This window comes from Natrix helvetica (genome assembly GCF_964273705.1).
Source record: "Natrix helvetica genome assembly, chromosome: 3".
Lineage (NCBI taxonomy): Eukaryota > Metazoa > Chordata > Lepidosauria > Squamata > Natricidae > Natrix > Natrix helvetica.
Window position 1 is genome coordinate 36,604,174 of NC_138549.1, and position 12,753 is coordinate 36,616,926.

At 42.4% G+C, this 12,753-nt stretch overlaps 1 protein-coding gene across 1 annotated transcript in view; it reads left to right on the forward strand.

The window, feature by feature from the left end:
- The first annotated feature begins 10,408 nt into the window (after positions 1 to 10,408).
- Positions 10,409 to 12,753, forward strand: part of REV1 (REV1 DNA directed polymerase) — a 52,670-nt gene continuing 50,325 nt past the window's right edge. The window contains exon 1 of the mRNA XM_081946772.1: positions 10,409 to 10,816. The gene's annotated coding sequence lies outside the window, so the exon portion shown is untranslated. The remainder of the gene's footprint in view (positions 10,817 to 12,753) is intronic.

The window sequence follows — 12,753 nt, forward strand, 5'->3', positions numbered from 1 at the left end:
TCTCTTTAACCGCATCATCCAGGAATTCCAAATTTACAGCCAGTCCAGAAAGGGCAGAAACAACATCATTTCTAATATCTTGATTAGCCCGAGCTGCCTGATCCCTCATCTCTTCAATAGTTTGGTTCATTTGATCCATTTGGTCCTGTTGGCTTCTCATTTGTTGTTTCAAATCCAACATATTTTTCTCCATATCACCAAACTTAATGTTCAAAGTATCCAATATTTCTTTATTGGTAATTGCTGCAGGTGGTGGATTTTGGGATTGAGATTGAAGTTGTGCCAACAAGGACAGCTGAGATTGTTGTAAAGGAGAGGAGGTGCCCTTGGGCTTGGTACCTCTCTGTGCAGCCATAACTTGCCAAGGCGCCAAGCAAGTCAAAAAAAAAAAAAAAAGGAAAATCCTCTTTTCTTTTTTTTCCCCCTCTTTTTCAATTCCAACCACCAGATGGCACTGTTGTATAAGGTTTCAGTAAGAGTCAATTAAGGAGAACAAGCAGAGAAAGAAAAGTAGCCATTTTAAAAGGAAAAAGTTCTCCGTTTTTTTTTCCCCAAAGTGAAAGTCTTTGTTATAAAGCTGTAGAATAATAAGAGAAAGCAGAAAAAAAAACCCAAAAAATACTTGCAGCCACTGCTTCAGTCTCAGTCTGACCGTTACAATTCAGCACCAATCAACAATGTAAACGGAGACGTGCCTTCCAGAGCTTGCCCTGCAAAGCAGGGGGATCCAGCTGTTGGAGCTTCCTCTCGGGCCACCTGGGGAGCACCGCTTCTGCCTCCAGGAATTCCTTCCTGGAGGGTCCAAACGGGCTCAACCCAGCCCGAAAAAGCTCTCCTCCGCCTCTTTGCCCGAGGCAGAGGATTTTCGCCCCTGGGAATCGCCGATGTCCGCGATTCCCGGCGAGACAATCAGCTGTAGATCGGACGCTCTAAAGGGAGCGTCCATTGCCCTGGTGGCATCCGCCGGAAGTCCCCCAGATGTTTTATCTTAATGGGTCATTTCACATATTACTTTACTGGTATTTCCTTTGAACTATATTGGTGTGGAAAGGTTCTAGTTTCTTGAAGTTCTGCCTGAGCCAACCACATATCTGACAAAGCAAATAGTTTATACAGATATTGGAACTCAGAGTTCTCCCCAAGTTGGATGAAAATTATATAATATTCACATCATTTCAGTATTTTTCTGCTTTCTGTATCAAACTGGTTCCATTGCTGAACTGTTATAAGCAATGTATTGGATCTTATTTTACAAGAAGAACAATGTGAGAGATACGTTTAAATTCTGTTCCATGGCTAAATTTTCATGTACATTGCAGTGACGAAATTATTGACAAATTGTTCCGATGCTTGTAACTTTTGGTCTTTCTGCCATTCATTCAAAATTCATGTAGCACAGTTGCTGGAATGGTGAAAAAAATCCTACTGTAATGTAACAGTATGGGCCTTAAGGGTTTGTGTGTGTATGTTTTTTTTTAAGAAAAAGCACTTTTATATTTAAAAGTTAATATTAATTCATCAATAAGATTACTTTTTTAATGTGAAAATAAATCATTAACTCAATACATGTGACAATATTGTTTCCTCTGGGTTTTTTGTTTTGTTTTCTTTTCTTTTTTGAAAGCATCCTTTGAAATTCAGCACATAGGCTTGTTTCATTTCCATGACACAGTTGAGCTTTGTTTTCCTGGCCCGCATCTGAGTGAATGAACTTAAGGAGGAGCCAAGAAATGGTGCTTCTGCCAACAGATTTGGAGAGGTGCTTCAGTCACTTCACCCAGCAAACTTGCAGAATAGTTCAGACAACTCAATCAAAATTGGTTTTGAACTTTATCGGTTACCTAGGACTCTTGGAGATTTTAGTCACAGATTGAAAGTTATTGTATGAATCCCAGATTTGCTTTGAAAAAGAAGCTATAACTTTAAGGTACTAATTTGTCAAGCTAACACATCTGCAGAAGTCAAAACAATGCGTAAAAAAATTGCTACACTCAGAGCATCTCACACACACATTACAAAAAGTTGAGGCTTCATTACATTACATTCATATTACAAAGTGAATTCACATATTACAAAGAGCTGTGGTTTCAATCATGCAGGTTTTTTTCTGGTAAGTAGTGGTTTATTACTCCCCATTCCCTGCCTAGGATGCATCTGTATTCTATCTAACGAAGGAGAGCAAGGCTAGTCATGTTCCAGAATTACCAGAAATGCTAAGTTGTTTCCTGACAACTAATTCCTGAACAAGCACGCGGTGTAGCTCAATCTGTACAATGATAAAAGTGACTGGTCAACAATGTTAAGTCAAGAGAGTTCCAAACAGTGGTCAAGTGTCAAATTTTTTCCCATTCCTTTGCAGATATTACTCCCCAGATATTTCATGGGCGTTCTCTAGAAAATGCCTGCTAATCCAAGATCAAATAAAGGGACAGAGTTCAATGGTAGAGTCTTGGCTGGGCCTGCTGAAGATCCCAGCTTAATTTCCTATCTTCCCCATCTAAGGTAGAACAGAGCAAAACCCATTCGGAAACTTTCAAGGGCATCTGCCAAGGATTTTAAGTGATGCAGAGGTAGATGGGCTGTACTCTACCATGGCAGTGTCTTATTGTCCTATTCTAGAATATGGGACTTTTTGCTCAAGGATGTGTCAAACTTATGCAAAAAGAAAAAATCTGAATCGCACCTAGACGAGAAATGGGCAATGTTATTGTTTTTAATAGCCATTCGTCAAATTTTAATTGACCAGTCTTTTTACTTCCTTCTCCCCATTGTTAGCAGAAGGCATCATTTTAGCAATATACAGGTGAAACTCGAAAAATTAGATTATCGTGCAAAGGTTCATTCATTTCAGTAATGCAACTTAAAAGGTGAAACTAATATATGAGATAAGACTCATTACGTGCAAAGCAAGATAGTTCAAGCCATGATTTGTCATAATTGTGATGATTATAGCGTACAGCTGATGAAAACCCCAAATCCACCATCTCAGAAAATTAGAATATTACATGCAATCAATAAAACAAGGATTGTACATAGAACAATATCGGACCTCTGAAAAGTATAAGCATGCATATGTACTCAATACTTGTTTTGGGCCCGTTTTGCAGCAATTACTGCCTCAATGCGGTGTGGCATGGAAGCTATCAGCCTGTGGCACTGCTGAGGTGTTATGGAAGACCAGGATGCTTCAATAGCGGCCTTCAGCTCTTCTGCATTGTTTGGTCTCATGTCTCCCATCTTTCTCTTGGCAATGCCCCATGGATTCTCCATGGGTTTCAAGTCAGGCGAGTTTGCTGGCCAATCAAGCACAGTAATCCAACAGTCATTGAACCAGGTTTTGGTGCTTTTGGCAGTGTGGGCAGCTGGAAAATGAAGTCAGCATCCCCATAAAGCTCGTCTGCAGAAGGAAGCATGAAGTGCTCCAAAATCTCCTGGTAGACGGCTGCGTTGACCCTGGTCTTAATGAAGCACAGTGGTCCAAAGTCCTGTTGCTCAGTGGTCCAAAGTCCTCTTTTCTGATGAGAGCAACTTTTGCATCTCATTTGGAAACCAAGGACCCAGAGTATGGAGGAAGAATGGAGAGTCCAATCAAGCACAGTAATCCCACGATCATTGAACCAGTTTTTGGTGCTTTTGGCAAAAGTTGCTCTCATCAGAAAAGATGAGATTTCTACTTTTTCTCAGAACAGGATGGATGTGCAAATGGCTGCCTTCTATATTTATACTTAGGTGTGAGGTATGTTCCTTTAGCTTAGCATGTTGCCTACCCCAGCCATTATTTATTTATACATACAATATTAATGGTTTACAGTTAGGGTGTGAGATATAAACTATGTAATTGTTAGCTTAGTCCACAGTGTCTGGAAGGGACGGGTTGAAAGCAAGAAGAGATGATTTTTATAAAGCCCTACTATGTGGAATGTTGCAGGGGTTGGTGCTCTCTTCTCTCCTATTTAACATCTACATGAGATCACTAGTGAATTCATCCATCACCATGGAGTATCATCAGTATGCTAATGATACGCAATTGCATATCTATCGTCTTGGTAAATTAAGCAATGCTGTAAATATCTTATATGGTGCTGTGAGGGCCTGGATGAGAACAACAGGCTTCAACTTAACCCTGACAAGATCAGGTAATTTTGAATGTTGGAGTCCTCCAGTTCTAGGATTGTACCTTATTTGGTGTTAATGGGATTGCACTACCCCAAACAGACCTCGTGTGCAATCTAGAGATCTTCTTGGACTCAAGACTCCTGTTTGAAGAGCAGGTGGCAGTCCTGGCTAGGAGGCCTTTGCATAAGTTTGTATTGTGTGCCAGTTGTGCCCATTTCTAGAATGAGGGGTTCTTGTCTACTCACTCATGCCCTGGCTACCTTCTGATTGGACTACTGAAATGCATTTTGGATGAGTATGCTCAAAAAAATATCTAGAAATTTTAGCTGGTGCAAAATGAAACTGCATGAACTGTTTGCAAGGAGCATTGGTTACCAGTTTGTTTCTGGTCCAATTCAAGGTGCTGGTGTTGACCTTTGAAGTCTTTCATGGCATAGAACCGGATTATCTGCCTCTCTCTGATTTCATCTTCCCATCCCATTAAGTCTAGCAGAGAGGCATGTTATGGGTACTATCAGCTAGAGAGCTACATCAGGTCCTAGGCAACAGGTCTTTTCTGTTGTGGCACATGCACTGTGGAATCTTCTCCTCCACTCCCACCCCCACCCCCTGGGGGACAAAGACAGCCTCATGTCTTCTGAGTTTCCGAAGTTCCCTTTATACCTGGTTATGCCTACAGGCCTGGGGCCTCTAGGGAATGGGTGAACGTATCCCTTATTATTAACATCAGTTCACTTTCTATTTGTTCTTGCTCCATTTGTATAGATTCTTAATATTTTTTAATTAATGGTGAGATAGTTGATCACATAAATTGGACAAATAAATAAACATAGTTCATACTTGTATTTTAATCTCCAAATGTACCCGCATCTAAATTGAATCTATGGAGTAGACAGTGACTGAAAATGACCTGCAAGAAATGATACTTATAAAGGAATATTATACAGCAGTGTACGAAAGCAGTCTAAGATGCAAACAGGCTAGGCTATGTTCCTGCAATGCAGCACTGTCTTATATGAGAGAGAAGAGCTGACTGGCTTTAGCATTATACAGCTGGAGTAATGTGATATTTCCCAATTATATTCAGTTGTCCTAGCAGTGTTATCTGGTTTCAACAAGCTTATGCTGCCTTACATTGTCTCCCAGATGCTGTTCCTTAGTTCAAACTTCTCAAAGGTGTCGCTGCTATTGCTGTTGTTAAGCTCATTTTCAAAGAGATCCAAAAAAATTATGAGTTCATAAATCACAGAATGAAGGTATTTTCATGTGGATGGCTCTTAGTGGCATCAGTGCTATAAATCAAAAAGCATGCTGCACAATTTCTGCTTTCCTTTCTGCCAACATATTTTTTTTTAATTAAGGGAGGCATGGAAATTAGAAGTAGAATAGCAGCAGAGAAAGAAAAATGACAGAATAATAGGTGAAAGCAATGCTATCTGGACCACACCCAGCCTTTATGTATTGTACAAATGAAGTATCGCAGTTACACAATAAAAGCTCCACCTAACAACAGCCTAAATCACATTTCTGCTGCAGCATTTTCAGCATCTTCAAAGAGATTAACAGAGATTTGGATAAGGCTTTGTTTCTGATCTAGGATTTAGATTTGCAGAAAATGTTTATACCAATATGAAGGACAGGATTTACTTTGCCTGCTTCCCATTTTAATTAAATAATATTAAAAGAAAATGTGTCAAAACAGATACTGGTGACAGGGACCACTCTACCTATGAATAAGTTTGAAGCTTTGTAACACAAGAACTTAGAATGCTACAGTGCTTCTCTTAAAATAGCCAAACCTGTTCACAACTGGAGGAATATCTGGATGTTATAGGTCAGTGATGGTGAACCTTTTAGGTGTGTCCAAACTAGAAGGTGCGCACTTGCACCAGAGTGCCAGAAACCTGACGATCAGCTGGTGGTGCACATGTGTGTGTCAGAAACCTGACGTCCAGCTGGCCAGTGCTCATGGGTGTGTTGGAAACCCGACAACCAGCTGGCTCAGCTGGGGGGACGGCCCGCGTGCCCACAGAGGGGGCTCTGCGTGCTACCTCTGTCACGTGTGCCATAGGTTCGACATCATGGTTACAGGTCCTATAACTCACATCTCTATAAGGAGCATCTCATGTCAAAGAAGTTTCAAAACTCTTACTTGGAATCAGTCCAGTCTGTGATCATGTGCACTCACCTTGATGCAGATCAGATGAAGCCTCCAGAGTTGTTGCCAGAGGATAATATTTAAGGACACAAATGTTTTCTTTGTGCAGCCCTATGAATTTTTAAATACATAAGAAGTAACCATATCTATTCTATTAAATTAAATTCTCCCCAGCCCCACTTAAATAGCCATTCAAAGGGCAAGTGTGATCCTTAGCTCACAAAACATCCTGCCTTAATTCATCCATTAAATTGTCTTGTAGAGATCAAAACATCACGTAAGATCCTTTTTGTACCTTGACAATCTAATCTTGTTCATTTCGGCATAGCGCACTGGAGTACATTTATTTTGCATACCAATGGGGGGAAAAAAATCAAGGAACAAAGGAAGGGAAAGCCTGAAACTCAGAAGACCCTCTGCTTCCCAGAGTGGACACAATAGAGTTTAAATAACATCATTGGATCTAATTTAAGTGGCTCACTTTGTTGTTATAGTCTTTCAAAGTTACAACATCAACACTGAAAAACAAGATGCAATAAGGAGGCATGCATGATATACAGCTGTACATTATTTCGGCTGGACATCAGAACATACAGATTTCAGACAGATTTTGATTGGACTCAGGAAAAGTATCCTAGCAGTGAAATGAATTCTTTGGGAAGGTGTTGCAGTTTACATCAAGATTACATGGCCATCTCTTCGGGATGCTGTAGTAGTGGATTCCTGCACTGGGTGGTAGGGATGTTTTTGAAAGTACTAATAAAGGAGAACATTTGTAGCTCAGAGTTGATATGAGGGGTCCTTGGTGCTTTCTGAGATTGCTTGTTTTCTTGCAGAAGTTTCACGACTAGCACTGATGATGTTACCTAGCTTGGGTAATGAAACATCTGCAAGAAAACAAACAAGCTCAGAGAGCACCAAGGACCCCTCATGATGTTCAAGGTCACTGGAAGTGATCTCCAAGGTTCTTCCCAACATCTGCATTCTATGATTCTAATGATTGACGAGTTACATTCTGCATTCTAATCATAGGATATTCCATTCTTATCTTTCATTGTTCCAGTCTTGCCATCCATCCTCCCACACAAAATTGGAAGAGGGCTGAAAACTCTTTTCCAATCTAACGAAGTATAGTTACTCCAAGCTTCACTGCACACTTTCCTGTCATCATAAGCATCCTATTACAAATAATAAGGAAGGCGAAGAGGGGAAGCAGGATCAGCACGGGATTCGAGCACGTCATCCCTAAGGAAAAAGTCCAAGAGCTTTGGATGAAACAGGTGGATTATATCCCTGGGAATATGCTAATAAATATAAAAACGTTAATTACAGTACAAAATTTAGATACGGTACAATACATGATCTGAGTATACAGTGATAGTCAAAACTGAGTACTTGTGAAATAAAAGCAAAGGGTTATATTCAAATCTGTAGGAAATAGCCCCACAAGCCTACAAGCCATCCACATGACAGTATAAACCAGGGGTGTCCAAACTTGGGAACTTTAAGACTTGTGGACTTCAACTCCCAGAATTCCCCAGCCAGCTGGGGAATTCTGGGAGTTGAAGTCCACAAGTCTTAAAGTTCCCAAGTTTGGACACCCCTGGTATAAACAAACCTCTTCTGTACTGTTGTCAAGAAATTTGCATTGATGTGTCCAATAGAGATCATTGTAAGATGAAGGATTTTTTACAAGATCTGTAAGGAAGCTATATATGCAACTAAGTATGCAGAAACTCTCCTACATTACTTCTCATGCATTTTCTTACATCATGTAATATTGCACTCAAATAAATAATAATATACGTTCTCAGGGGCATTTGACATGAACATTAAAATATGAATTTGTTGAAAAGCTTTTAAATTAAATTACAAGAAAGAGAAACATCTCAGAAAAAAAGACTGAAAAGGGTATTTAAACAGTTAAATCGTTCATTATAGTCTTAGACCAGAGAACAGGAATATAATACGGGGAGGAATATAAACCATAAAAGTACCACAAATGAAATAAAATAATGCTTAAACGCAAACTTCCATCAACTCCAATCTCACTAAAAGCACATAGTATTTTGCTAAAAAGTAATCACTTTTTCACTATATATTACAGATGGGCTGGCAGATTTTTTAAAATTGAAGGCTGAATTAACCTTTACCAAGAATCAGAATAAAACATTCAGCTGGTTCAAGCTGGCTAAATTTACAATAGTCCCTGGATGGTGACAATATTAAATTGGGTTGTGGAAAATGCCCAGTGATGTTTAAAGTAAGCATGAATGAGAATGTCTCTGCAAATCTTTATGTATTGGTAAATCATTTTGAAATTCAATGTCCTCTTTTCACCGACTCGTAATTTCCTTAACTTCTTCATGACTGGAAAAATACAGTGCTATAGGATAAGGAACAGTGAATGTTAGCATGAGTGGGGGAGGGGGAAACCAGGGGTGAGTTCCTGCCAGTTCTAACCTCTTCTATAGAAGAGGTTCCACAAATCTACAGTGCCGTTTAGAACCGGTTCCAGCTCCCTCCCCCCACCCATCCGCACATCATCAAGATGAAGAGCGAAAGGAGGAATTCTGGGAGTTGAAGTCCACAAGTCTTAAAGCTGTCAAGTTTGAACACCGCTGGGGTTTTTTTTCTAAAGGGTTAGGGATGCGAGGGTCTTGTAACTTAACAACTTTAAGACTTGCACACTTCAGTGCCAGAGTTCCTGAGCCAACATGACTGGAGGAGGAATTCTGGGAGTTGAAGTCCACAAATCTTAAAGCTGTCAAGTTTGAACACCCCTGGGTTTTTTTTCCAAAGGGTTAGGGGTGCAAGGATCTTGTAACTTGACAGCTTTAAGACTTGCATGCTTCAAATGCCAGAGTTTCTGAGCCAACATTTTGATTGCTAAGCAAGAGCGTTGTTAAGTGAGTTTCACCACATTTTACAAGTTGACCACTCCCACCTGGTCACATGGCTGCAACCACTCCCACCCGGTCACATGGCCAGCAAGCCGCTCCCACAAAGCAGGCCACACCTACCAAAGGGGTTCTAAAAAATTTTGAAACCCACCACTGGGGGAAACCATTATAAATGAGGGAAACTACATCATAAATTTGTTTCACTATTTCTTGCAACCAATTTATCTGTTAAAAAAATGGAAATAAACACAACACTTCTAAGTAGATGAGAAGCAAAGCTGTATGGGAAATGAAACTTCACTTGTGTCTTTTTTACACCAACCAATCAACTGAAAGCATAGAAATCGAACACAGCAATAGCACTTAAGATTTATATACCCCTTTATGGCACTCTCGGAGCGGGTTTAGAAATGTCAGCATATGGCCCCCGCATAAATGGTCATTTTACTGACCTTGGAAAGATGGAAGGCTGAATCAATCTTGAACACGTCAGGATCTAACTCCTGCCTGTGGGCAGAGTTAGCCTGCAATATTCAATCCTGACCCAGCTTGACTCAGCCTTTCATCTTTATGTATACATGTATTTATATATGTATGTGTGTATGTGAGATATATATTTAAGAACACATTCACACTAACGCTTGTTGTGTTATAGACTGAAACACGCAGAAAAATCCAGCTTCTTTGCATTTAATTGCATGAACGGATACAGATGCACGAGGGTTATCCGTATACTTGTTTGATTAGCAGCAGTCGCTAGTTTGGGTCCAGGCGCGCGTGTAAGAAAACAAACTCGGCGAGGCTCGTTTGTGATTGCAAGAAGCCTTCGGCAGGCGCCGCCTCCGTTTTGCTGCAGAAAATCACGCAAGCGCCCCAGCCGAAGCCAAGGCAGGACATGAATGAGCCAGCAGGCTATTCTGAGCCGCAGTTCGGCGGAGACGCGCTACGGCTGCGCGTGTCTGGATACGTCTCGTCTATATATAGCACTCCCCTCCGTGTACTAGCTGGGCTATCCCTCTCCTCTCCCCCACCCCACCGCTTCTTTTTCTATTGGTGAGCTTGGGAGAGCAGCGCCGCCGCTTCAGAGCTACAGTTTAGAAACTTCCGCTCTCCTCCGTTAGGGGGCGCTGAAACTCGGACCTTGCAGCCTACGGAGAGCCCGCAGGGAGAGAGAAAGAGGCGGGGGAGGGGGAGGGGGAGGGAGGGTTCAGGGAAAGAGTGGGAGAAGTCGAAAGAAAAGGGAGGGGGCGGGAATATTTCCCCTTTTTCCCCAGACGTCACGTGACGTTCGGAGGACGATTTTACTTCGCCCCCCGGCGGAGAGGAATACGGCGCCCGCTCACCGTCGCGCGACTCCTCAATGCCTCTCGCCACCAGGGGGCGCCGCCTGAGGGCAGGAACGAACCGGTGGCGCGAAGGAGCCGAGCATCGTCGATCGTAGGAAAAGGAGGGAGAGACGGGCAAGAGCGGTTGATGGCGCGACACTTTCCGCGCGCCGTGCGTGACGCGGCGTTCTGAGGGAAAGGGAAGGTCGGGCGGGGGTGAGGGAAATCAGAAGCAGCGAAGGCGGGCGGGGAGAAGAAGCGCGAGCGGCGGACGCGACACGATGTGAAAGCCCCCGCCTGCAGCGCGACGAGAGGTGAGAGAGCGGCCTCGACTCCTTTCAACTCCCTCCCGCGGTCGAGCAGAGCAACTCCAGCCAGTCGCTTCCCCGGCTCGTTGTCGGGGAGGCCCGCGGCAGTTCCGGCCCGAAGCGGCTCTCCTGTCAGGGCAGCGGCTTACATAACCAACTGCGCCCGGGTCAAGCGCTTGTTGCTCGCGCCCGCCCGGCGGCGACAGGTTGCGCTGCGCTTTGTATGGTTTCGGTGCCCATCACATGGGCCTCTACTGTGCCCAGACACAACACCGGCCGCTCCCTCAGTGGGTCATGAACCCGGTTGCTCAAGGCGGCTGCGGCAAAAGCCAATGCGGGCCCGGGCGGGGAAGGTGTGAGGGGGGCTTCCCCCTGCGAGGGGCCACACCGGAGCTTTGGCGGGTGCCGTTAGCTTTGGCGGGTGACGGTGCGTGCAAAGACGCCCGTTGTGGAACCGGCGGCGCTGCCTGTGGCTTTCCCTCTCTGCAGCTGCCTGCGTTTCGCTACTATTATTCACCCTCATTTTGAATTATGGGCGCTGAGCGGCGATGGGCACTTCGGTTTGTTTGGCGGGCGCCAAGAAAGGAAGTGAAGCTGTTAGGTTTTTAATGAGGCTGAGGGAAATTCGTATGGGCTACAGAAGGGAGGTTTTGTGAGACCGCCGCAAAAATAAACGCACGGCTCAGAATAGAAAGACTGGATAGAATTGAGACCAAAACGTGTGAGTTAAATCGCAAGATTTAAGGCTTTTTAAAAAAATTGTAAAGATGGTCAGCCAGATGAAGTGAATTCTTTAAAGGTTGCATTAGCAGATTCTTCACGCCGGATGTCATTTGTGTATAACAGCCATCCAGTTGGTGTATATGGAAACCCTTAATACTATCAGGAAAGGAAAAATTGTTCCTGCTAATTATGCATGTCAAAGATTAAGAACAAAAAGGAGAAACCAATTTCTCGGACCATCTCTTTATTCCGTGACTTTGGAATATTTTTGCTAAGCTCATGATAATTAATAGGAATCATATATCTTGGAGAATATACATGACGTATTTCCTGTTCTTTTTCTTTATTCTGTAATCTCTACTAATTTAATGAACAGTTCGGGACTTTGTGTGGGCAAGTCAGCATTAAGAGAGTTTCTTAAAGGAAACTTTAAACAATTTGAAATAATTGCAGAAGATTTTAAAATACAGGTAGTCTTTGACTTACGACCACAATTGAGCCCAGAATTTATGTTGCTAAATGAGAAATTTGTTAAATGGGTTTTGTCCCAGTTTATGACATTTCTTCCCCCAGTTGTTAAGGTAAAAGTCAATCATTGCAGTTGTTAAATTAGTAACAGGGTTGTTAAGTGAATCTGACTTGCCCACTGACTTTGCCTATCACAAAAGATCGTCACATGACCCCAGGATACCAACATAAATATGAATCAGTTGCCAAGTATCTGAATTTTGATCATGTAAATATGAAGCAGTTGTCAAGCAGCTGAGTGTAAATCATGTGACCATGGGGATGCTGCAACAGTTATCAGTGTGAAAAATAGTCACCAAACAAACTGTTCTAAGTCGAGGACTACCTGATATCTTTAATGTTTATTGTTCAAAAGCACGTTAAAATGCAAGTAGAAAAATAGGGACCACTTTGGTGGGAAGGTAGCAGTGCCCTGTGCGCCTATGGCGTTTAGTCATGCTGGCTTTAGTCATGACCACAGAGACTTCTTCAGACAGCGCTGGCTCTTCGGCTTTGAAACGGAGATGAGCACCGCCCCCTAGAGTCAAGAACGACTAGCACATATGTGCAAGGGAAACCTTTACCTTTAAACCTATCTAGGCGCATTGGGTATATTTTCTATTTTCCATATAACTATTTCCTGAGAAATCTGGATACATTTATTTAGCAGTCCAATATAGAACTTCATAGTAAAATTATTTAGATTATCAAAT